This window comes from Carlito syrichta, unplaced genomic scaffold (assembly GCF_000164805.1).
Source record: "Carlito syrichta isolate Samal-C Ts95f unplaced genomic scaffold, Tarsius_syrichta-2.0.1 Scaffold230041, whole genome shotgun sequence".
Taxonomy (NCBI): Eukaryota; Metazoa; Chordata; class Mammalia; order Primates; family Tarsiidae; genus Carlito; species Carlito syrichta.
The window spans coordinates 460,160-486,093 of NW_007174137.1; the positions used below are offsets into that span (position 1 = coordinate 460,160).

The window sequence follows — 25,934 nt, forward strand, 5'->3', positions numbered from 1 at the left end:
ATTTTTGAACTCTTAAGTCTGGCTGAAAAACAGAATATTTGTATGGAAATAAGTTCTAACACAAATACAATAAGTTCTAACACAAACAAAGTCCAAATGTGATATGTTGTAGAACTGGTTCATTTTTGTCTTCCAAATTTGCTGAATCTAGTTATGTTCAGACAGTTTAGGATGGGAGAAAAAAGAAAAAATATAAAATTACTGAAATTGATATCAATTTATCCTCAATTCCCTCTATAGTGATAACTGTGGTGGTAGAGGTAGTAGGGTATTTTCAGTTCATCCTGTCAACTGCTCATTGTCATGATTTTCTAATTTTGTAATAACAGAACCAAGATTGACAGAGTTGATGTGGTGTAGGGGGAAACACTGGAAAGATACATTTATGACTTTTGTCATCTTGGGAAAAAACCCTTAATTTCTCATTATTTTAAATCTCAGTAATTTGTAAAAGAGTATAAATGCTATCTTTGGCCTACAGATTACAGAATGCCTAGATATTGCAGAGAAAAGTGAAAAACTAGAAAGGAAGAAACTGCACACTCATTATTCCCAGATGATACAACAGTTTGCATAAAAAGTCAAGGCCAGGTGCGGTGGCTCAAGCCTGTAATCCCAGCACTTTGGGAGGTTGAGGTGAGAGGATTGCCTGACCCAATGGATTTGAGAACAGCCTGGGTAACTTGGTGCTACAATAAATCAAAAAATTAGCAAGGTGTGGTAGCACACACCTGTAGTTCAAGGTACTTGGAAGTCTGAGGCAGAAGGTTTGCCTGAGCCCAGCTTGTCAATGCTGGACTGGCCGGGACCCTGCCACTGCATTCCAGCCTGGGTGACAGGGTGAGACTCCAACTCAAAAATAAAATAAAATAAAATAAATTCAACTTAATCTACATATAACTTATTGTGATTAATTAAAAAACTTAGCACTATTACTGAAAACAATTATATATACAAATCATGTCCATCTAACAGCAACAAGAAGAAACTATTTTTTAAAATAAATTTTTCCTCAATTTTCAGTAATATCAAAAATATCAAATAGTTGGGATTTTTAAAAATTATCAAAATAAAGTTCAGTGGGTGGAATCAGTAGCACAATGAAGGGGACAGAGGAAATAACAATGACTAAAATACTTTTAAAATGGAAATCAGTATAAGAGATAAAATAGATTGAAAATGATATACGGTTTCAGGGATTTGTTGGACAATAACAAAAGAACTAACATCCTTATCACAAAGACCCTAAAGAACAGGAGAAAAAGTTAGGGTTGAAAAAGTACTTAAAGATACACTGGCTAAAAATTCCCCAAATTCAGCAAGAAATATACTATTACAAGTTGAAGAAGTTGAGCAAACTCCAAAAAGATAAAACCAAAAGAAATTTGTACCCAGATACATTATAACTCAGCTTTTAAAAACCAAAGACAGAAGGAAAAAAAGGGGGAAAAAAAAAAAAAAGCTTGAAAGCATCCAGAGAGAAACTATACCTATCTATAGGGGAAAAACATTTCAATTAACAGTGGATTTAGGCCAGAAGAAAGTAGCACTACATTTTAAATGTTGAGAAAAAAGAACTGTCAACTCAGAATCTTATATTCAGTGAAATTTTTTTTTCAAAGATATGAGAAAAATTAAGACATGCTCAGGTAAAAGATAATGAAGAGAATGTGTCACCAGCTGACCTTCTAAAGGAATGGCTAAAGGAAGTTCTATAAACAGAAAGAACATAATAAGTGAAGAAAGTTTGAGCTGGGCTCAGTGGCTCAGCCTGTAATCCCACGCATTGGAAGGCTGAGGTGAGTGGATTGCCTGAGCCCGCCGGTTCGAGATCCGCCTGGGCAGCGAGACCTCTTCTCTACAATAAATTTTTTAAAAATTAGTTGGGCGTGGCAGCGCGCGCCTATAATTCTGGCTACCCTGAAGGCTGAGGAGGAAGGATCGCCAGAGACCAGCAGGTCGAGGCTGCGGTGGCTGGGAGCAGTCACTGCACTCCAGTCTGGGTGACAGAGTGAGACTCCAACTCAATAAGAGAAGAAAGTTTGGAACATAGAAAAGAATTTTTAAAAATGATAAGGAAAAATGTAGGCAAACACAATAAGCCTTTGTTTAGCCCTTGAACTTTCTATATTATGTTTCATGATTTAAGTAAAAATGATAACACTGTCTTATGTAGTTCTAAATATATGTAGAACTATTGTAGAGTTAAGAGGCGTAAAACTAAGTTTCTATAGTTCACTTGAACTGGTAAAGCAACAAGATCAGTAGACTTTGACAATCAAAGAGAAAGAAAAAAGAAAAACAACAATCAGAGGGAGAAAACAAAAAATAAAATGACAGACTTCAACTCTAACCTGTCAATAATTGCATTAAATGTAAATGAGCTAAAAACATACCAATTAAGACACAGACATTGGCAATTGGATTCAAAACATGACCCAACTGAATGCTGTCTACAAAAAAACTCACTGTAGACAGTCAGTTAAAAAAATGAAAGGTTAAAATCTAAAAGGTAAAAAAAGATAGTATCGTGTAAATAACACTTACATAAAAGCAGGAATGGTTGTATGTAAATCATATAAAGCCAACTTCAGAGTAAAGAAAATTACAGATTGGGACATTCTATAATGATAAAAGTACCCATCTATCAATATATAGCAATCTAAATGTATTTGTATCAAAAAATGCGGCAAAATATGTGAAGCAAAGCCTAATAGATCCAGAAGGAAAAATAAACAAACAAATATAAATGAAAATGAAAATGCCTCTTTCTCAACAATTGATATAATAACTAGACAAAATTAGCAAGAATATGGAAGAACTCAAAAAATTATCAACAAATGGGATCTAATCAACATTTCTAACACTTCATCCAACAACAGCAAACTACACATTCTGTGCAAGTTTTCATGCAACATATCTCAAGATAGACATTATAACTGGGCTGCAAGTTTTTAAAAATCGAAATAATTCTGATTTTAAAAAATCAAAAAATAGTTCATATTGTATTTTCTGGTCAAAATAAGGTTAAAATAAAAATCAATAAAAATAAAAATAGAAATCAATAAAAATTTCCAAATACTTGAAAATTAGGCAACATATTTGTATATAATCTATGAATCAAGAAAAAGTCTCAAGGGAAATTCTTAAAAATACATTTAATTAAATAAAAATACAACATATCAAAATTTGTGGAACACAGATCAACCAATGTTGAGAGGGAAATTTGCAACACTAAATGTATATATATATTTAAAAAGGACTCACCAATCATTTAACTTCTATCTCAAGAGCCTAGAAAAAGAAGAGTAAAATATACCAAAGCAAGGAAAAGGACAAATAAATAAATAATTATTATAAGCAGAATTAGTGAAATTGAAATTAGAAATGCAATAAAGGTAATAGAGATAATGAAGTGAATGATACTAAAGCTTGTCTTAGAAAATGATTGATAAAATAGACAAACTTCTGGCAAGACTGACAAAGGAAAAAGGACACAAATTACTAATATCAAGAATGGAACAAGGAATATCTAAATAGATTGCAGAAATGAAAAGAATACTAAAGGAATGCAACACATATAATTTTTTTTTTTTTTGAGTTGGAGTCTCACTCTGTCACCCAGATTGGAGTGCAGTCGGCCACCGCAGCCTTGACCTGCTGGGCTCCGGCGATCCTTCTGCCTCAGCCTTCCAAGTAGCTGGAATTACAGGCATGCGCTACCACGCCTGGCTAATTTTTTGATTTATTGTAGAGATGAGGTCTCACCAAGTTGTGCAGGCGGGTCTCGAACCCGTGGGCTCAGGCAATCCACTCACCTCAGCCTCCCAAAGCGTGGGATTACAGGCTAAGCCACCAAGCCTGGCTTAACACACATAAATTTAACAGCTTAGACTAACTGGACCACTTCTTCAAAAAATACAAACTGTCACAATTTACTCAGTATGAAATATATAACATGATAGCTCCACAACTTTTCAGGAAATTGAATTCTTAATTTAAAATCATCCTCTTCCATTCCCCCTCACAAAATATTCAGGCCCAGATATTTCCACTGGAGAATTCTATCAAATGTTTTTAAAAAATTAATTCTCCACTATATCTTCCAGAAAATAGTAGAGGCAAAAATACTTCTCAAATAATTTTTTTAAACTAATATTACTCTGATACCCAAACCAGTACAAAAAAAAAAGATACAGACCTATGTCCTCAATTATATAGGCACAAAAAAAGTTTACTAGAATATCAGCAAATAGAATTCAACAATATACAGGGGGTACCAAAAATATGTACACACATTTTAAGTCTGATGTTTGCTCAAAAGATGGCATTAATCAAATGAATGCTAACGTCTCCATGCAACAGGCAGTACAGTCAAAGAAAATGGGAGGAGCATGGTTGAGCGAGTGTCATACTACACATTGCTACTATAATTCAATTTAACTTCGGAAAGTGATACATGGATAACATCTCTTAAAATGTGTATACATTTTTTTGGCATCCCATGTATAAAGAATTGTGGATCGTGGCAAAGTGAGGTTTATTCCAGGGATGCAAGTCTATTTCAATGTTGTTTTTAAAAGCAAGCACTGTAATCTATCATAATAAAAGGTAAAAGAGGACTATTCACCAAATCATATCAATTAATTAATACAGGGGGACTTCTTCAACGTAATAAAGGAAATCTACCAAAAGTACATACAGTTAACATTCTACTTAAGGGGAAAAAATTGAATTCCTCACTCCAATCAACAATTTTTCAAGAATATCTGCTTTCACCAATATAGTACTGAAAGTTATACACAGTATAATAAGGCAAGGAAACAAAATAACAAATTTACTGATTAAAAAGAAAAAAATTAAACAACCCTATTAACAGATTATATGATATCTATGTGGAATAGTCAAGGAATCTACAAACAAAAGAAAACAAAAACTTCTAAATGTTACAACTGAGTTCAGTAAGTTTGCCAAATTAAAATAAAAATGCAGAAATCACACACATTTCTATGTGTTAACAATGAACACATGAAGATCAAAATTAAAGATGCAATATGATGTGCAAGCACTAAAAAAATAATAAATTTGAAACACACAAGTATTCATCGGTCAAAATAGATGCAGAACTTTTATGTTGAAAATTACACAATGCATTGAATGAAGTGAAAAAAGTAACCTTATAAATAAAGAAACATACTGTGTTCACTGATTGGAAGACTCAAAAGAGGAAAGATGTCAATTCTCCCCAAACACATAGAGAGGTTTAACATAATTCCTATTAAAATCCCAGAAAGATATTTTTATAAGATTATTGCAAAATTTACATAGAAAGGCAAAGAAACAAGAATAGCAAAAACAATTCTAGAAAACAATAAAGTTGGGTGACTCAGTCTGTTCTATTTCAAGATATTTGAAAGTGTGATATTGGTGGATGGCAAGACATATACATTGATAGAATAAAATATATACAGAAATAGAACCACAGAGGTAACCATTTTTATTAATAAATGGTAGCTTATTTTTTACAAAAGTGAAAAGCAATTTGGTGGAGGCCATACAACTTTTTAAACAATTCATACCAAACATCCGTAAGCAAAACAATATATACAAGGGGCGATCTCCCCAAAATGGAATTTATTTATTTTTAAAAAGTGTATTTATTCTTACATGTTTAAACTTCAGTCACCTGCAAAGACTCTCCATCTTATGCAATATATCTATCAAGACACTTTTTCTACTGTCAAAATGGTTTTGAATTTGTCAATTTTGATGCCATGTAGTGCTTCTGTCATTTTGTTTCACCTTTTCCACATCAGCAAAACATTTCTGTTTAACGACTTTTTCATCCAGGGAAACAAACAAAAAAAAGTAGCTCCAGGAGAGATGGGATAAATAGGGAGGGAGAAGCACGGGGGTCATGATATTTTTGGTCAAAAACTGAACACAGCACTGTGGGGGCAGGTGTGTTGTCATGGTGGATGAACCAGTCTCCTGTTTGTCACAACTCGGAACATTTTCTTCTACAAATCATGACACAACCTCCTCAAAACTTCCAGATACAAACTTTGGTTGACCATTTGATGTGGAAGAACAAATTCTTAGTGTACTGCACGGGGCCCTCCCTACAAAAGATAATTCTGGTTTTTTTTGGGGGGGGTCCCCCAAGTATAAGTATTATTCCTTATGTGAAAATTAACTCAAAGTGGATCATAGACTTAATGCTAAAGACAAAGCCATAAACATTTTAGAAAAAATATGTAGGAGAAAATCTTCAAGATCTATGGTGAAGAACAAAGTTCTTAAACTTTACACAAAAAGTATGCTCAATATAAAAAACTGATAAATTAAACTTTATCAAAAATAAAAACTTTTGCTGTCTGACAGCCTGTTAAGAAATTAAAAAGACAAGCTACGGAGTAGGATAAACTATTTGCAAATGACATATCCAACTGAAGATTAATATCTAGAATACATAAAGAAAACACTCAAAACTCAACAGTAGATACATAAACATTTAAATTTAAAAATTAGAAAATAACATGAGGAAACATTTTCACTGAAAATGTGCCGATGACCAAAAAAAGCACATGAATCTCACAGGCATTAGAAAAATGCAAGATAAAACCACAGTGAGATTCACCACACAACCATCAGAGTAGCTAAAATAAAAAAAAAAAAAATTAGTGACAACACCAAATACTGGTGAGAATGCAGAGAAACTGGATCATTGACTTTCTGGAAAGATTGTAAAACGATATAGCCACTTTAGAAAGCAGTTTAGCAGTTTCTTTAAAATAATGCAAAAACACAAACAGTGAAATATGAACTATGATATAACCCAATAATTGCATTTCTGGACATTTATCCCAGAGAAGGAAAAAACTTAGGTTTATACAAGCACTTCTACAAAAATGTTAGTAGCCCCCAAATAAAAATAACCCAGATATCCTTCAATAGGTGAATGGTTAAACAAACTGCTGTGCATTTATACCATGAAATACTACTTATTATCAAAAAGGAACAAACTATCAGTAAACTTGGATGAATCTCCAGAGCATAATGCTGAGTGGAAAAAGCCAGTATTAGAAGATTATATGGTCACATTATATGATTCCATTTATATAACTTTCTGATATGACAAAGTTATAAAAATGGAGATCATATGATTGTCAGGGTTAAAGGAAGGGATGGCAGTATGAGGAAAATGGATGTGACTTTAAAAGGGTAATGTGAGGGATCCTGGTGGTAAGAAAAATATTTTCTGTCTTGACTGTATCAGTGATAATATCCTGGTTATGATATTATACTACAGTGTTGCAAGATGTTACCATTGAGGCAACCTGGGTAAAAGGTACAGGGGATATCTTTATGTTATTAATCATAATGCATATCAATCCATAATTATCTTATAATAAAAAGTTTACTTAAAAATATTGCAGACTTCAAAAAAGCAGATAAAACAAATATAAAATGTATACTAAGAAGATGGAACTAATGTTAAATTATTAATCAATACTATTAATTCATAGTACTACGTTTAAAAAGCAAAGATTACAAAGTTAGATGAAATAAAATAAAACTAATTTATATACAACTTACAACAGACTAAATGGAAAAAAAAAACCCAGAATGTTTGAAATAAATATGGTGGTATAAAAGTTATACTGTGAAACACTAAAGGGAAGTTGATTTTACTTTTTAAAAAATAGTAGATAAAGCAGAATTTAAGGCAAGAAGTATTAGAACTAGAGACGGACATTTTATGTGATGAAAGTGTTAATCTACTGAGAAGATACAACAATTCTTAATGTGTATGTGCCTACTAACATAGTCACCAAATATAAAAAACAAAACCTGAGAGGCTTAATAGTAGAAATTTATAAATCCATAATTGCTGGAGATTTCAACATACCACTCTCACTATATTATAAAATATTTAATGGGATTTTAAAAAAGCAAATTGCAGACTATACGCATAAATGGTACTATTTTTTAAACAATGCTCCTAAAAACATATAAAATCATATCATATATTAAAAAGCACATGGAAATGAAAGGCAGTCAGGGAGGAATTACCTTTTTCTTCAGCTGAAATATTTTAGTAACATGTATTACTTTCATCAAAAAGTCTAAATATGATTTTTCACTTTTTGCTGTCTAATTTTCTCAGAATTTCACCATTTATAATATGAGTAATAAAAGAAACAAATAGCAATGAAAATACTCATTGGGTTTTTCTTCCCTATTGTTACTCACATCCTCCTAATGTTTGTTTGCATCATGCCTTTGTCCAACTTTACAACATGCCAATTGAGTTGGGACCATGTCTAATTCTATAATTGGAGGGCTGTACATACCATTATTGCTGCCTAGCAAATGTGATACAATCAGAGTAAAAAGGTGGGTAGGAGTTTCCACATCTGGTAAACAGACATAAAAGGATATTGTGAGTATGTCTTCTTGTTACAGTTTTGTTTTAATCTACTATCAGATTAGTAACCTATTAGACTGGCTATGTAATAAAAACTTCATAAAACTATGTATAAATCTTGCAAGAAGCTGAATTTGTAATGTGATCACTGGGGTTTTAATAAAGTGAGAAATGACTGGAGCAGAAAACTTGTGAAAGGAGAAATCCCTGTTATGTTTATCATTACAAGGCTTCCTTTCTTGTCTTTCTTGCTGTTGTGTCCTCAGCACATTGAATACTATCTATAATATAATAGGTAGTATAAAAGGCTGCCGGTTCAATTGTGTCCCTGAAAAAGATATGTTGAGGTCCTAAATTGCTGTATTTTGGGGTGTACCTTATTTGGAAATAAGGTTTTGCAGTTGAAATCAAATTAAGATGAGGTTTACTAGTTGGGCCATCTTCCAACATGATGATGTCTTCAAAAGAGGAGAAGGAGTAAGAAACACCCAGAAAGAATGTCACGTGACAACAGAAGTAGGAACTGGAGTGATGCAACCAGAAATGATGGCTGCCACCAGAAGCTAGAAACTAGCAAGAAAACAATCTACTTAGAGTCTCAGAGAAAACATAGCACTGCTGACCTCTTGATTTCAGACTTATAGTCTCCAGAATCGAGAGAATATATTTCTGTTGTTTTAAGCCCCCTTAATTGTGGTACAGTCATCCCTCTGTATCCATTGGGGATTTGTTTCAGGATCCCCACAGATACCACAATCCGTAGATGCTCAAGTCTCTATATAATGATGCATGTAGCACTTGCATATTATCTAAACACATCCTACTGTATACTTTAAATCATCTCTAGGTTACCTATAATACCTAATGCAACATAAATGCTATGTAAATCGTGTTATATTCTATTGTTTAGGGAATAATGACAAGAATAAAATGTTTGTGTGTGTTTGGTGCAGATGTAGCTATTCATCATTCTTAAAATATTTTCAATCCATGATTGGTTGAATCCACGGATATGAACCCACAGATGCAGAAGAAAGTCCAACTACACTTTGTTATGATAGCCCTGGGAAATGAATACAGTGCCCAATAAATATTGCTTAATAAAATATAGGATAAAATTATATTTTAGTTTAAAATGTATTATAATATTATTATTCATAGATATCAAATTAATTTATTTTGGAGGAAATGAAAGAAAGTAAGAAAAATATGCTAGCTCATTTCATTTGTGTCTTGGAGAATTTTTATTTTTTTCTGCAACATTTCTGTAATTAATCCCAAATTATTCATATACAGCTTTGTAGATGAAATAACTTCATGGATACATATTTTGTGAAAGAGACATAAAAAACTGAACAACACGATAAAATAATTCTAAGGAGTGTTTTGTTCTTGTTCATTTAAAGGTAGTATCATTAAAATTTTCTTGAATGTCACTGGTTTACCAGGCACTATGAGTTGGTCTTTTCTTATAAAGCATCTCATTTACATTTTAATTATTTATTTTTTACAGTTAGTGACACTTAAGTATAAAACCTTTTCCCCAAAACTCTTAAAAAGGCAGCACCTGGATCCAAAATTAGGTGTTCCAAGCCTTTTACTTTATTATGTAAATACAGTTTCTTTGATTAGTTAATTCAAACATTCATTAATATTTCATTAAATAAATATTGATTGGACCTTATAAGTGCATGTGCTTTTATTTAAATTATGCTTTGAACATTTTTCATAAGTCTTCCTAAATCCTTTTGGATAAGTGTAAGTTTTTTTTTAATTCAATAAATTGCCAAATAAACTTTTATTGGAAGTTCGTTTTACAGGCAATGTGATAATCTAAAGAAATCGATGCAGATCCAAGTTGAAATAGGAATTTGATAGAATCAGTAAACTAAATACACAAATGGCTATAATTCAACGTAGATGTTGATGTCGCACTGAAAAATTACTGTGGGAATGTTGAGAAGGAATAACGACAATTCATCTGTTGTGACAACTGTCTTTATTTTAAGGCACTGAGATAATCCACTGAATTGGCAGTACCAGCTCAGTGATAGGACTAATAGGGATCGCGTTGTACAGATAAGGCTACTAAAACTTAGAGAAGTGAAGCAACTTGCACAGGATAACACTTCCATTAAAGATAGAGTTAGGATTTGAACTCAGTTCTGCCTGACTTCAGCATTCATGCTCTGAACCACATCGTTAATGCTCCCTCTTGTACAAGCCCTTCTCAAGTTTTTCTTATGTTTAGGATATGATTTCATGCACATTAATCTTTTTATATATAGATGCAAGTTGCACCTTTTAGTTTGATACATATACTTGGTAAACATCTTGAAATCCAAAGCTTTTTGAGCGCCACATTGTCGCCACAAGGGGAAGATTTCACAATTGACTTCATGTGACACATTACAGACAAAACACAATAAAACTTTGTTTCATGCACAAAATTATTTGTAAAATTGTATAACATTGCCTTCAAGCTATGTGTATAAGGTGCATATGAAACAAATGATTTTTGTGTTTAGACTTAGCTCCCAACCCCAAGATTTCGCATTATGTATATAAAAATATTTCAAAATCTGAAAAAGTATAAAGTCTGAAACACTTCTGGTCCCAGGAATATTCTGATAAAAGTTATTCAACATGTACTTCATATACCATTTTGTCATTTTGATTTTGTGTGTATAGTGAATGTAATGAAACTTTTCAAAATTTAGAATGATTCCTTTCTACCAAGAGATCTGAATATATTTGGAAAACTGCCCTATTTCTTCTAAGATGCAATAAACATAGAAATTCCTCACATGTTTATTATTATATTGTTATTGTCTCTGAGATTTTCCTTAGGGTGACTGGCCTCCAACATTTATTCAAAACCCAAACCTCATATTAACTAAATAATCCTTAGGTCATATATTCTGTAGTCTGCCTAAGCATCCAAAAAATACAAATGGTACAAATCAAAGTAGGACTTTATGGACAAGGCTAACGAGAATGTCCTATTAAGTGGTAACATGAAAGTGTCCAAGCATTTTCCTTTTCATTATTCAAATTTCCAGTTCCAGTTTACTACCCTACTCCTAAAACCATCACTGAACTCATTCCCAAGCCACTTGCTTATAGCTCAAGCCAATATCTGGCTCTGGGTAGAACAAATATTAAAAAGCATGTACCTCTGGCCATCAGAAATCTTCATTCCTGTTTGCTGAGACAGATTACAACAGTATCAGAAGAAAAAGATAGCTTCTTATAATTCTTTCTATTTTTTCATTTTTAGTTAGTTATACATAGTTTTGACCATGAGTGACTAGAGAGACTGGAACCTATTTTTCTCACACTGTGTGTTGCTAGGAAGTAAAGCAATGGATAGAGGGGCAAGGCATTTTAGTCTAGAAAAAAAAAAAAAAACCTGCATGAACAACCGCTTTGAGTTGGAAAATCCTGAGTACCTAGATACCAAGGGGAGTTTTCATCTCTGTTTTCTTAGAATACAGAGGTTTCATAAACTGAAGTATTTTCAAAAGTATTCAAGAGGATTTAAAAAACATTTTTAAAATAGTTGTACAGTAAATATCAAGGTGATTACACTGTTATTATTGATAAGTTTTTATAATGCTAAAAGATTATCCACTTGTGATTTAAATAAAAACTCCTTAGCATGGTGCTTATATTTAGTAGATGCTTAACAAATCTTTGCAGTGAAATGGAAAAGTAAAAAAAAAAGAAGGAACTAATCAACTGGGGTTGTTTTCTATCAGAATTAATCATCAGATCATAAAACATATTTCTTTTGGAATCTGTTTTATATATATATATATAACAAATGTTCTTGAGGTCACTTTATATTTTTAGAGTATTTCAAATGTCACCATGAATATTATTGATAGCATAAGAAAATAAGAAGTTGTAAATAGTTCAAAAATTTTAAAGAAAAAATCCATTTCCATTATAAAACAAATACATCTGTTACAACTGGGTATTACTGAAAGGTCTTCAGACTTATCCCAACCTCTTGTATGTTTAAAGACTGAAAAACTGTCAGATGTCTTATTATGTAAAACTAATACATGCTGTATGAATAAAAGCTAAAACATATGGGGAAAAGTACTACATTCCTAGTAACAGAAATCATGCATAAAAGCAAATGAGCATTAATCAGTGATTAGTTTACAGTGGAATGCCATAAAACTTAGTAAATTTCTCTAAAACATGAGTGAGAAAATTGAAATTATTTTTTATCTAACCAAAAATTAATTTATATTTGAACTGATAGAATTTTGCTTGTATATCAAGCTGTCTATTTTGAGAAAACCAGTTGAATAATTATGCTGAAATCTTCGGGTATGCAATCATAACTCTAAAATATCTGGTAATTCCATAAAATGTACAGTACACATTTTAAAACAGAGTTATTTTCAGGACTTCAGGTGGTAACCTTTAAAGTCAGCTATTGCTGAATTTTCATGTGGGATTTATAAGTATTGAGCATGTAAATCTCCTAATATTTCTCAACTACTCAAAGATTTTCTTTAAATTCAGCTAGAGATAATTAAAATTCTTTACAAAAGTAACAGTACATTTTTGGAAGGTATTTCTGTGGTACTAAAAATATACTCATGCAATGAATTAATACTAACAGATACAATATTTAAAACTTCTCCATTCCTAATATAACTAAGGCTAAAAAACTAATTTTCTTACTGACACAATAATTTAGACTTAATCCCTTTCAGGGGAAATCGATTTTAAATGTAGGTATCTGAGACAATTGTACTGCCCTTTTAAAAACTCTGAAATCTTTCTTTGACTAAAAATATTTCTAAGTAGGACAAATCATTAGGTCTTTCCCAACAGTTTTACCATTAAAGTATGTTTGGCAAGAAAGGCTGTCTAAAGAGTCTCAGGAAACACATCTTTTAAGGAATGAAGGTTGGGTTGTGTTCAGAAAATGGAACCTCCCGGACAAATATATGATACCCTGGGAAGACAGACATGGAGGATTGAAAATAATCATCCAGTGGTTAGCTAATAGAAAAACAAGTCTCTATGAGGAGAGAGAGGAGGGGCCTTGAGCACCACAAACTGTCTGCACAATTGCTGTCAGAGATCTCATCTTACTTCCTTCACACTTTAGTCAGCAAAGAGTCACTATTATCTGTGGCTCTACTTTTCTGCAAAGTTCCCTTATGTCACCTGCAGAAGAAACAGATAAACCAAGAAGTTTCTGTAAAAAATTGTTTTTCTTACAATATTTTAAAATATCTTGTTTTAGTTGAAGGAATCTGAGATTCTCTAATAGGAGTTAAATAATAGTAGAAGCCTGATAATAGAAGGCCAACCTCACAGTAAGATTCAGGTACAGTCAATACCCGCCTCTTTAGTAAATAAAAACTCTAGCCTAATCTCTGGCATCAATATGCAGCCAGCAAGATTTTGCCAGCAGACTGTGGGAATTCCCTCATATCAAAGCCTGTTGCCATGCTAAGTTTTTCCAAATAGAATAGAGAAAACAACTATAAATCAAGCTGTTCTTTGTGAATCTAATTCAAGATCCCCTTGTGTGGTGAGAAAATAGCGATATTTATGTCTAACGGAGGTTATAATAGTAACTGTATCAGATGTAGACTAGCAGAAATTGTTGGACGGATTCTATTCAGGGAAAAACGTATTGAATTTTGCTTTTCAAATTTGCAAAAAAATAATAATAATAAGCTACTCCAAATAGAAAACAATAAACTACTCCAAGAAAAAATTAAATAATTGTAGATATCAATGAAAATATTCTTACTTTTTAAAATCTAAATTGTATCTGTTTGTAAGAACTATTGAGACAAATATATCTATCATGTGTCGACATAGAAATATAAATAGGTCAGCAGGATTTGGAGGCTCTTCAAAGCAGAAAATGCAAAATAATTCTTTTCTCTATCTCCTTATAACTCACAGCTCTTACCGGACTTAAAGAGAATTGAACTTGAGTAATGGCTCCATTAGAGCTCTTTTCCAGGAGCTAGTTCCTGTGGTCTCCCTGTGTCCAGCTGCTGATGACTCACAGAGGAAGTGGTAGAGATTAGGGTGTATGGGGGAAAAATCAGAACAGCACAGAAATAAAGCAAATCAACCAACCATTACCTTTTGTGCCAAACAGAACAATGGCTTAACTACTGTGGTTCAGAATGATCCGTCTGATTCCACTCATTTATGCTATTCCCGTTGGAAGGACCACCAGGAAACCTGTGAACCACTATGGAACACACACCGGAATCTATGGCACATCTCAATTAATATTCCCTCCTGACTCAATTAGAACAATGAAGAACATCAAGCAGTTTAATCTCCGGCAATAATTCCTTTTGTTAGGTTGAGAGGTTTTCTCCTTGAATTAGGTTTTAGGATAGGATTTTCAAAATTAGTTAGTTATTCTATGTATTGTAAAGCAGAGAGCCCAGATTTTATAAACATATGCATATGTCTAGGTAGAACATAATGAAGTCTGTATGTTACTTGGGGCTTTGCTGCTATCAGTAATTTTTACTTTCTCTGAAATAAAATTAGTCTTTTATTAGCAAACAATTGTAACTAAACTGCACAGTTGTTAAAACTCCTCTTTCAATTTTCCTTAAAGGGTTGGAAACTTAACTGGGTCCTTTATCTCACCCAGTAGAATTAAATTTGATCAGAAAGATTTTAAAAGGTACATTACAAATTCTTAACTTTGCTACTGATGAACTGAAATATTTCATAGGTTTAAAAAATTACATGTTCTCAAGTGCTTATGATGTATATCTCATGTTCTCAAGTCTGTATAAGATTATATATATATATATATATAAACTTCACATATGTACATATACATACATGGAAAGAGAGATTGAGTGAGAGAGAAAAATATTTTTTAGAGAGAATAAGTATTATTGTCTTATCTTTTATGTTTGAACACAAAGACCTATAAATTCTAACTGGTACAAAGGGCAATTTAACTTCTTATGATGGCTGAAAACAAAACAAAAAAAAGTAAAATTAAAATTATTCATCTTTTCTAAGTACCAGAAAATAATTTTGATAATATTTAGAATACTAATAAGAAGTGTTTTTTAATATAATCAGATCAAGAAAGAGGACTGTCTCAGGAATTATCTTTAAATTATACAGATATTAGAAACTTTAGTTTTAGTTTTTGATGAGTGTTATTTCCTTGACAAAAGTAATGGCAATTTCCTTATAACATCGTGAGTTTAGAATCTTCAAAATAAAGTGTGTAGATTTTTTGAAAATTGGCCTCGATGCATACTTTCTTGATTTTCAATAAAATAATAGAAAAAACATATATTTTATTGAGGTCCTTATATAAAATACAAAGCTTCTCAATATGTGAAATGATTTGTAGATAAAACATTCATGCTTTATTGACATGTAATAAACTTAAAAGTTTATTGACATGAATAAACTGAAGAGTATTTTATTTAGCTAATTCTAAAAAATTTAATATGTTTTTAGAATAGTGCTTTCAACAAATTTTTTAACCAAATCCAAAAAATTTTAATACTAAAAATTTACATTATTTTAAAATAAGTTTGATTAGTAAATAAATCTGTTAATAATACCATTCACATAGGGTTGTTATTCTTTATCATTTTGCCAACACGATTTATTGAAGTACATCGTAGAATCAGAAAAACAGGAAAACTTATTGTCATCTAATATTGAACACAGTGTTTATTTATATTTCCTTGGAAAGTAAAACGCATTTGAGAAATTTTCTGAAAGTAGAAAAACATCTCAGGCAAGTCTTTAGGTAATGTCTGATTTGACTGACCATAGAGAAACCTGTCCTTACAAAAGAACATCATTCACCAAAGTTTAAAAAATCAAACATTAGAGTTATAATGTCTATTCTCTGTCTCTAATGTTTGATTTTTTAAACTTTGGTGAATGATGTCTATGTAAATTGGCTTATTCAAGTAACTATCAGAATGCTCAAAGTGACAATTACAGAAGCATGCTTGGTCATCCTGATACTCCCTCTGTATTTACCCAATTTCTCACAGCTTTGGCCTGGTCTGGGTCTCCAGAGACCTCACCAAATTTATGTAGATGCTTGTCTCTACCTACTCTGAATTTCCAGTTTCTCATTTTGGGAAGAGAAGCAGAATTAGATTAGACTAGCATATCATCTGTCGATCAGCTGTGGTCAGCAAGCAGTTGATTATTTAAGGATGAAAATTAAAAAGAAAAGAAAGAAGTTGAAAGTGGGGAGATGATGATGGGCATGACTGTGCAAAATAATAATGTGCGAAAAATGCTGTGCTAATAGTAATGTTTATTCAACAAGAATTTATTGTTTATCAACTATGAGCCAAGCATTGACTTAGGAATCTGTGGACTTAGAAAGTAATAAGAGCTACATAAAATCAAGAAAAAATTGTTCTGTGATGTTTAGTGGACATAAATTGCAAATATATGACAGGTTTTTGACCCATAAAGATGCCAATTGCATAGAATTAAACTATATATGTGTTCATAAATATATGTTTATAAAAATAAAAAGTATTTTATAGCTACAAATAATTATTATAATGTGTATGGAAAAGCATAAATGTTTATTTTCTACAGGATATTTATCAACTTTAAAAAAAATATGTAATTTTCACTATGTATTCTATTGTCCTTTCAAATAATGTTGGGACACAAATGGAAATTTCCTACTACGACTCTTTGAAGGCAACATCCCCCTATATGCTCTATTCTGTACTTAGAAGAGCACCTTAATGTTTAACAAAAGGGTTGTACTGTATGGCTGCAACAAGGAGATTATCAGATATCATTCCACCAGTGGTTTATTGCCATACAAAGAGAATTTTATCTTGAGTTCACAATGCTTGGAGAGAGGAATAATAAGAACAAACCTCACAAGGAATACACTTGATACTTGAGACAAATTAGCCTCATGGTAAATAAGTCCCCAAATTCTCAAAGTTTAGTTGCTCAATTAGCATGGAAGCAGGCCTCTGGAAAAGAAAGTTTAATTAAAGTTTGAGGTGCACACTTTACAGAGTGCTTCTCAGAGAAAACTGTTCGGACCAACACAACGAAGATCTGTGACACATAAGGTCCCTCCATGCTAGAGAGAGAGGGGTGCCAGTGTTGGTGAGTGAAGCTCCTGAGAATGGCTTTGAAGGCTGACAGAGTGTAACCTGCCTCGATCTAAGCTCTCAAAGTGTCTGTCAAACTGTTGAGTTCATGTGTATTTTGAAGTTCAGTAGTTGAAGCCAGTAATTAACATATGGGGTCTGATAAAGTGTCATATAACATTCTCAAACAGGGAAAGAATTCACTCCAAGTTTTCACATATGGAGTCTAATAAGATGTCACACCCTAGAGGGGAGAGGTAACACACTCCAGGTCTCATTACAGCAAAACATGCATCATTAGTGTAGCAAACTATGTCAGTATTTGCGTTATTTCAAAACTACATAACAGGTGTATTGGAAAGAAGCACACATCCACACATGCTTATATGAAGAGTGCACATTTTTATACACGTGTGTGTTTCAGCTTACATCTACACTTAAATATACTTCACAAACTTCAGTATGTTGAATGGGCAAAAGACCCATTGTCTATATCAGGGTCTCTAAATGTTTTTTAATCAGACATTAATTTTGTCTGACTTAGCCAAATGCTTGCAGAAATGAATATTTTTAGTTTTAATACATATACATCTAATTGCACTAATATATTCTATTGGTGTGTATGTGCATTCATTCTGTGAATGTTTATAGAGTGCTTGGGAAGTTAGAATAAACAAAAATTTTATATATATACTCCATTGTTACAAACTTTTGCTCTATCATTCAAATAATATTTGATGGAAGCAATGCCATTTATTATTCACTTTTTAAATTTTAGGGTTTAATGATTTGAAATATGGACATTTATTCAAAGCTCTAGTTTTAAGTTTAATTTATTTTGATACCTGCTTACTGACTGTCACCACTGAAGCAGATACTTCTCAACGACAAGTAGTCCCAAATGGAAGAAGTGCATTATTGGTCCCTCTTACTAAATCAGGATGCTAATTTTTCAATCTCACCTCCAATTATGCAAAGATTTTTGTTGAAATTCACTTGAGTTTGCACGATGAGTATGTTCAGCTGCATTTTCTTTACAGGAATCTTATAAAGTCATTTGTCAATTTTATGATGGCTAGTTTAATTAAAACTTAATATCATAGTCCACAAAGCCACTTATCTATGGACTATATGGAAATACATCAAAAGCAAACACATGCCTTTATGATTTCTCCACTGATATCTTCATGCTGTAAACTTACTCTCTTGCCCTAGGACACATTGCACATTGTGTATAACATATGTCCTCTGTGTGGGCGTTTGACTCAGGACAGCATGAGGACAGGGAAGTCAATTATATATTAAATATTGGTAAAGTATAATATATTTCTTGTTTAGGTAAAATGTAATTATAACTGAAACTTTGAATATTTTGTTTTTATATCTAAAGTTATTGTCTAGGGGGATGATTTACCTAGGGGGATGCCCTTCACCTCAAAGACCATGGGCCACAATTAATGACAATGTCAAACTCACAAAGCCTACTAAGTAAATAAATTTACAATTATTCTTTTATGAAATATAGCAATTTTGTCAACTAATTTACTTTATTCATTTTAGTGAACTTGGATAGGTAAAAAAATTCATATTTAAGATATGTCTATTTGTTATATTCAATAAATATATATATAAATGCATCATGGCATAAGGCATACTCGTTACTCTATGGACTGCTAACATCTTAAATTATAGTTGTTTATAATTTGTAAAAAAAAAATAGAATTTTAATTGCTAACGTGATTACAAATTGAAGTGCTTTTTAATAAAATAATTCTCAACCTTGAGGCATACTGTACCTTTTGCTGAGAAAGAAATATTAAACTTATTTCTAATTTTATTATCATATTATATGATATGATTATTAGTACAATAATTATTGTTGACATTATTCTTAATTTATAAAAGGTAAAGTTGAAATAAAATAATAACTTTCTCCAAATCTTCTAGCTAAAGGTTAAATGTTTTACTCTTAGCCTATTTATCTTGACATTGTCTATACCAAAAAAAACTTCCTACATATTAAATATTTAATTTATCTAAGTTATCTTCAATATCTGCTGTGCTTACTCATGACAATTTCTAATTAATTGTAAATGCCATTTAATCGCCATTGTCCCAACAAGTATAGATGAATTAGGAGACATAATGCTTTTATTGTATAAAGAGTGGGCTGCATAAACTCTCAAATTAAGCCCACACTGTAGTCAAAACTCATTTGATGTTTGCATTTTCTACTTTGCAGACGAGATGGTCTCAAAAGACAGAATAGGCTAAAGATGTGTTGGACAACTCTATAAGTACAGTCTCAAGACTCTTGTCATCTTAGCTGTCTAAATTACTTCAACAGGACTCAAGGGAATTTAAGGGGGAGAAATGACATGACAAACAATTATATTCTAACACTCTATTTATAACAATGCCCTTTCAGATTATTGTTCCTCGAGACTGACACATCACTGTAATCCCAGGGATGAATCAAGGGACTTAGAGTTAGATCACGCACAGCTTGTAGGCAAAGAAAAAAAAAAAAACGAATGAAGAGCTGACATTCAGGAAATATAGAGTGACTCAAGGATAAATTCAGCTGGGATGAGCTTAATTTATCAATGTCAATAACAACGGTGAACACATCGCTAGAATACATGCATATTAATTGAAAATAATTCAGATTAAATCACTGCAGTTTGACATTTTGAGATAGGCACTTTATCTTTTCAAGAAAAAGAGCACTATAAAATCTTTAATCTGAAAACACATCTTAATTGCATGTTATCACCTCCTAATTGCTTCTATATTATATTAAACATTTTGCTAATTACTAGCCTGATCATGGTGTAAATAGCTTGAGGCAAGCGCTCACATCCAGCTGAAGACTAGCAGACACAGGAGGGCCAGGAGGAAGTTCAGGACTCAGTGGATTCAATGGATTTCTCTCTTCTTCAGGGACCATCAACCTTTAATTCAGGTCTCTGGTGAGATAAAGAGGCAATGGTGAAGATCAGAGATGTTTTATTCAGCTGTCAGATTCTAATATTATTCTTGGAAAAAGGTGGCCGTCTTTCTGATATTACAGATATGCTTCTTCAGATGTGGCATGTGAGTTCCTGCCTTTATGATAAAAATAGGACCAGCAAAAGGCAAAGTTACTTTTTAACCTTGGTCTTTCAGATTTTGTCAGTATAAGGGGCCACTAAGTATCTATTCCTTATATGGAATCTTGGACCAATATGTGTGCAAAATTGTTTTCATAGATTAGAATATAGAGTTCTTCTTCAAAGTAATTAATAATTTAGAATGCATCAAATGCCTGTAATAATGGCAAGTGTTTCTTTGAGAAAAATTAACCAAACTGTGACTAAATTTTAAGCCATCAAAAACATATGCAAGCAAAAACATAAGTCCTGATTATAATAAAAAATTTTTAAAATGTGTTAAAGCAATAAAATGATGTTTTTTGACAGTATGCTTGACAAGCGTTTCTCCTTTCTCTTCTCTTCTTCTTATTAAATAATAAGACCTAATGTTTGTAAGAATTTAAGAAATTTTGATGATTCCATAATATTTTTCAGGAGGAAAATTTGCCAAGGCACATAAGTCTCAAAATGTTCAAACTGCTTAACACATCTATTTCACTTCTAAGAATTTTTCTTGTGGAATTCATGATGGAATAAAATGTTTTTTGAAGTTTTATATAATGATAACAATAACAGAATTAGTAATTAGTTATAAAAAACAATAATGCAACAGAAAATTATATCTATTTTGATAGTCATTTGAGATGTTTATCAATAATTCAGTTTTCCTCTTTTCTTTTTTTTTAAACATATTTTTTATTTTAAAATTGTGGGACACAGTTAAGGGTTAGTTATACAAATATGCATCGTTCAGGCACCCTTGTTGATAAGGGGTGTCTCCCCGAGTTTTCCTCTTTTCAAGAACATCAGGGCTGCATCTCTCTCCCTTGAAGTTAGTTATGGTGATGTGACTTTCAAGGCAACTCTTGTAGACTGAATTATGTTCTCTCAAATTTCGTATGTTGAAGCCCTAACTTCATGGTGACTGTACTTGAATATTGGCCCTTTAGGGAGGTCATTAAAGTTAAATGAAGTCATCAAGGTGGTATCCTAATGTAATAGTCTCAGTGTACTTATACAACGAATAAGAGACTCTAGATCTCTCTCTCTCTCTCTCTCTCTCTCTCTCTCTCTCTCTCTCTCTCTCTCTCTCTCTTTCTCTCATTAGAGGAAAGGCCATGCATGTGAGGACAGGGCAAAAAGTCAGTCATTTTAAGTTCAGAAGAGAGGCCTCAACAGAAACCAAGCCGGAAGTTTAGCCTCCAGAGCTGTGGGAAAATACGTTTCTGTTGTTTAAGCCACTCAACAGGTGGTGTCTTGTTATGGCTGCCCAAGCAGAATAATGCAGGAACTCACAATGGGCAATATTACATGAATGGGAAAAATAAACTTTTTTGTTTGTTTGTTTTAAGCTCCTGAGATTTGGGCATTTTTTGCTGCCATGGCATGATTTAACCTAGCCTGATTAGAATATAGCCAGTTTTGATTATCTGCTTTTTACAGAATATTTTCTGTATAATAAAAGAGCATATTTTGTAACATAAAAAATAATTTTATTATTAGCAAAGGATAATTAGAAATAAACCAGATTATTACTCCAATATATAAATAAATCACCTAATTGTCAAAAAATTTTTTAAAGTAAACCACCCATTATTTTCTCCTCTATAGTGCTTTACTTCTCTCTTTTGTGTGTGTGATACAAGTTCTATTTTCCATTTAAATTTTGCTATAGCTACATGTTTCTGTTTTTACTATTATTGATATAATTGTCTCTAAACATTCACGTCATTAATCCCTTTGAAAAGATTTTTGAAGTGATTCTTCAAATTTCTGTTTTCTTTTTAAATTTGGCCACACTTTCTTTATCTGGCTTATTGGCTTCCACATTGGCATTAATCCTTCTTTAATTATTCAGAGGACAAAGATTATACACAGTAAAAAAAAGAAAATAATAAAGAAGAATATAAAACATTAAGAGAAAATTGATGCTTTTTTCTTTAATGATCTTTGCATGATCTTTTCCAGTACTTTATTATTTTTGCTTTTCAGTAACACTGTAATGTTTCAAAAGATCTTTATAGTTGTCTATGTTTCTTAATTTCATGGGAGAAAAATTACTTAACCTAAAATTTTGATGTCATTTTTTTAACCATTTGTCAGCAATTTGCTGTCTTTACATATGTTTACATGCATCCATACCTCTCTCTGATACTAAGATATGGTTCTGTGGAATTTTATCAAAATGTTATATTCTAGTATGTATCATTTTAAGGGTAATTGAAATACTGACATCATGGGATGGTTATGAGGGTTCAAAATACAAAGTCAAATTCATAGCGGATTTCAGTGAATATTACTACTATACTCTCTTGCCTCGTTTTCTCCTTTATATTATAATTATATGAAATCACTTATAAATTATTTTTCTGCAGTCAATAAGTGTTATCATCTACTAAAGCATGGGGTATTGGGTAATTTACAGAATAACTCAATGCTCTCATATCTAAAGTAGGGACAATCACAACCCTAAGCCATTGTTCCTATTGTGAAAAAAATATGTAAAGTACTTTGCAAATATTTAATGTTCCAGCACATTAAAAATTAACACATTTTAATTATTTAAAAAAATTTTTTTATTTTGTACCACCACTCTGCAGTTTCCTCATAGCCACATCTTTCATAATTGTTCCTGTTTTTCTCCTTTCTTTTCCTTTTCTTTTCTTTACAAAAAGCATACTCTGAAGTCCTGTGCAATCCTCTGCTGTTTGACTTTGAGTTTATGTATTTGATGAAATAATAATTATTCATAAATAATTTGAATGTATATTTTTGTACACTGAATTTTTCATCAATATATCTAAACTAAGAATGGAAGTCTTTTTCAATATTTAAAAAATACAAATAATTGCTATAGGATGAGTCTTGGACTGATCTTGCAACTTTGATATTATGTGCTAAGTGTGGAACTTGGCAGAAGATTCTGTTGAACAAATTTACTTTATATTCTCAGCATCACAATGCAGATATTTGCTTGAATATTTTATTTCATCTATATTCAAATACAATATTACAATAGCTAGTAATTCCTTATAGAGATGATACTAAGTAGTAAAATATGGTCCATTAGCTGTGCTCCAGATATATAAATATAAACATATGTATATACATATATTTATGTAGTAATTTTAATAACATAAATTATATTAAGTATGTGTAGCAGCAGAGGCTATGCCCTTCTGAATAGATGAATTGTCCACAGAGAACATTGATTAATTCATTTTCCTTAATGAAGCTTTCATTTAAGCAGCAGTTACTCCTCCTCACTTCCTTCCTGTTCCCTTATCTACGAGGTAAAACCATTTGTCAGCTTTTCTGTAAGATTAATTTTGCTTAGATTAAATGAAAATTCTAAATTTCTTCAATTCGGCCTGAGAGAAAAGTACATCAATATTTAGTCATGAGAAAATGAAGCATTTCTTTAGCAATTATGTAGTTATTTCTAAGAATAATGTAATTTTAAGGTAGAAAAGATCTTTGTGATTATCTCATTATTTTATTTTACACACAATAAGGATGAGACAATGAGAGCATAAGTAACTTTTCTAAGCCAGTTTAACAGAAGCAATTAGGCCTGACTAAATGATTGAGTCATCAATTGTTTTGTCCTGTACAATCCAGTAGGAACTGGCCCAGTGTTTTTTACCCTCCTTCTAAGTGATGTGTAAACAGTAAGATTCAGAATCAACTCAGGGTACATGAAACTGATGATATGTCTGAAAACAAAACATTAGCAACTATTCAGAGGATTTGGCAGCCCACATCACAAATCAAGTGACATTAGCTTAGTTTCAAGCTAAAGAACTTTTGAGCACTTTAATTAGCAGTAGTTCTGTAGACCCCTGTGACTTATTCCAAAGTTTTGGGCATTTTTCTTTTTCTTTGAGGTAGGTATGTATGTAAATCAGCATGTTAAATGGGATAGCTTTGTTTAAAACCTACAGTGAAATTTTCTCAATTTTTAAAGCAATGTCACTAATGTTTTCCTACTGCTAAAGTCATTTCTCTTTCCTCATAAATTGGAATTTAATCTTTCTAAAAGACTACTTTCATTATGTCAGTCTACTTCCTTCCAAAGTCAGCAGAAGCTCCCCATTACACACAATAGAGCCAAAATTTCCCCAGGCCACACCAGCCTAGGGAAGCAAATGAGATCACATTAACATTAATAACTCAAATCTTGCTGCCTTGTGCCCTCACAAGCGTTACACAGGACCTAAGCCTCTTGCAAAACACACACCCACCCAAGTATTTCTGTGAGTCCCCAGAGGGTGTTTCACTCTTGCTCAAAACAAGTTCACTCCCACTGAGTAGGATTGTCCCCCCAAATTCGATTTGTAGTTTTCCCATTCTCCTACACTTCTTTCCCCCAGGCCCTCCAGACAGGGCAAGCTCACACTTCCTCTAGGCACCACATGAAGCCAGATGCTGTGATTGTCAACCACAGTTCCATTCTCAAATTAGCCTTGCTCCATCATCTCTGCTCTTTCACCTTATGCTGCTGCCGGAGGCCACTGTTGTTTTGAAGGACGTGTAAGTTCCTACAGTCCAGGCAGGCACCACTGAAGCTTATATGCCACCATTACCCTGTTGGACGCTGCCTCTTCTGGGAGCCACCATCAATGTCCTACAGTTGCCACCAGCCCAAGGTTGTGCAGAGTTCTACAGTAAAGAAAGGCACTTGCCATATAGCCCTGTATGGGCTATTAGCAATACTGCTTCCTTCCCAGGGTTGTACAAGGTTTTCTTCTTTTTGTTTTCTTCTCAGTTTATTTTTACTTTTTATGGCAGGAAAGATGGAAAGAGGAGAAAACATTTGTTTTATATCAATGAAACTACTTTTTCCCATGATACTGACCAACAAATTCTGTGAGACCTGCTCCAGAAGAGGCATCCCACTGCCTCTGTTGATTAAGGCTTTCCTGCTGGCAAGGTTCATCGGCAAATTGAGTTCTTCGAAGAAGTTCTTCAGTTTCCATGCTAATATCGAATGCCCAACTCTAAATCTCACCTAGAGAGCCCAAATCTGAATCTCATCTCACTACACAATGAAGCCCATTTTTTTTTTACTGGCAACCACAACTTTGCTCAATTCTACCTGCTCATTCCAGTACTTCACTAAACTACTATATAATCCCTTTCCCCCTCCCAGATAATCTTGATTATGGAGGTCCAGTTGTAAGATATTCCCCAGAGCAGTTTCTGTTTTGCTTGTATCTAACTTGCCAACTGATG

The 25,934-nt window shown here is 32.5% G+C and overlaps 1 pseudogene; it reads right to left on the minus strand.

Moving 5' to 3' along the window:
- The window catches only part of LOC103253434, a 107,460-nt pseudogene extending 81,782 nt beyond the window's left edge, over window positions 1-25,678 (minus strand).
- Window positions 25,679-25,934: the final 256 nt, after the last annotated feature.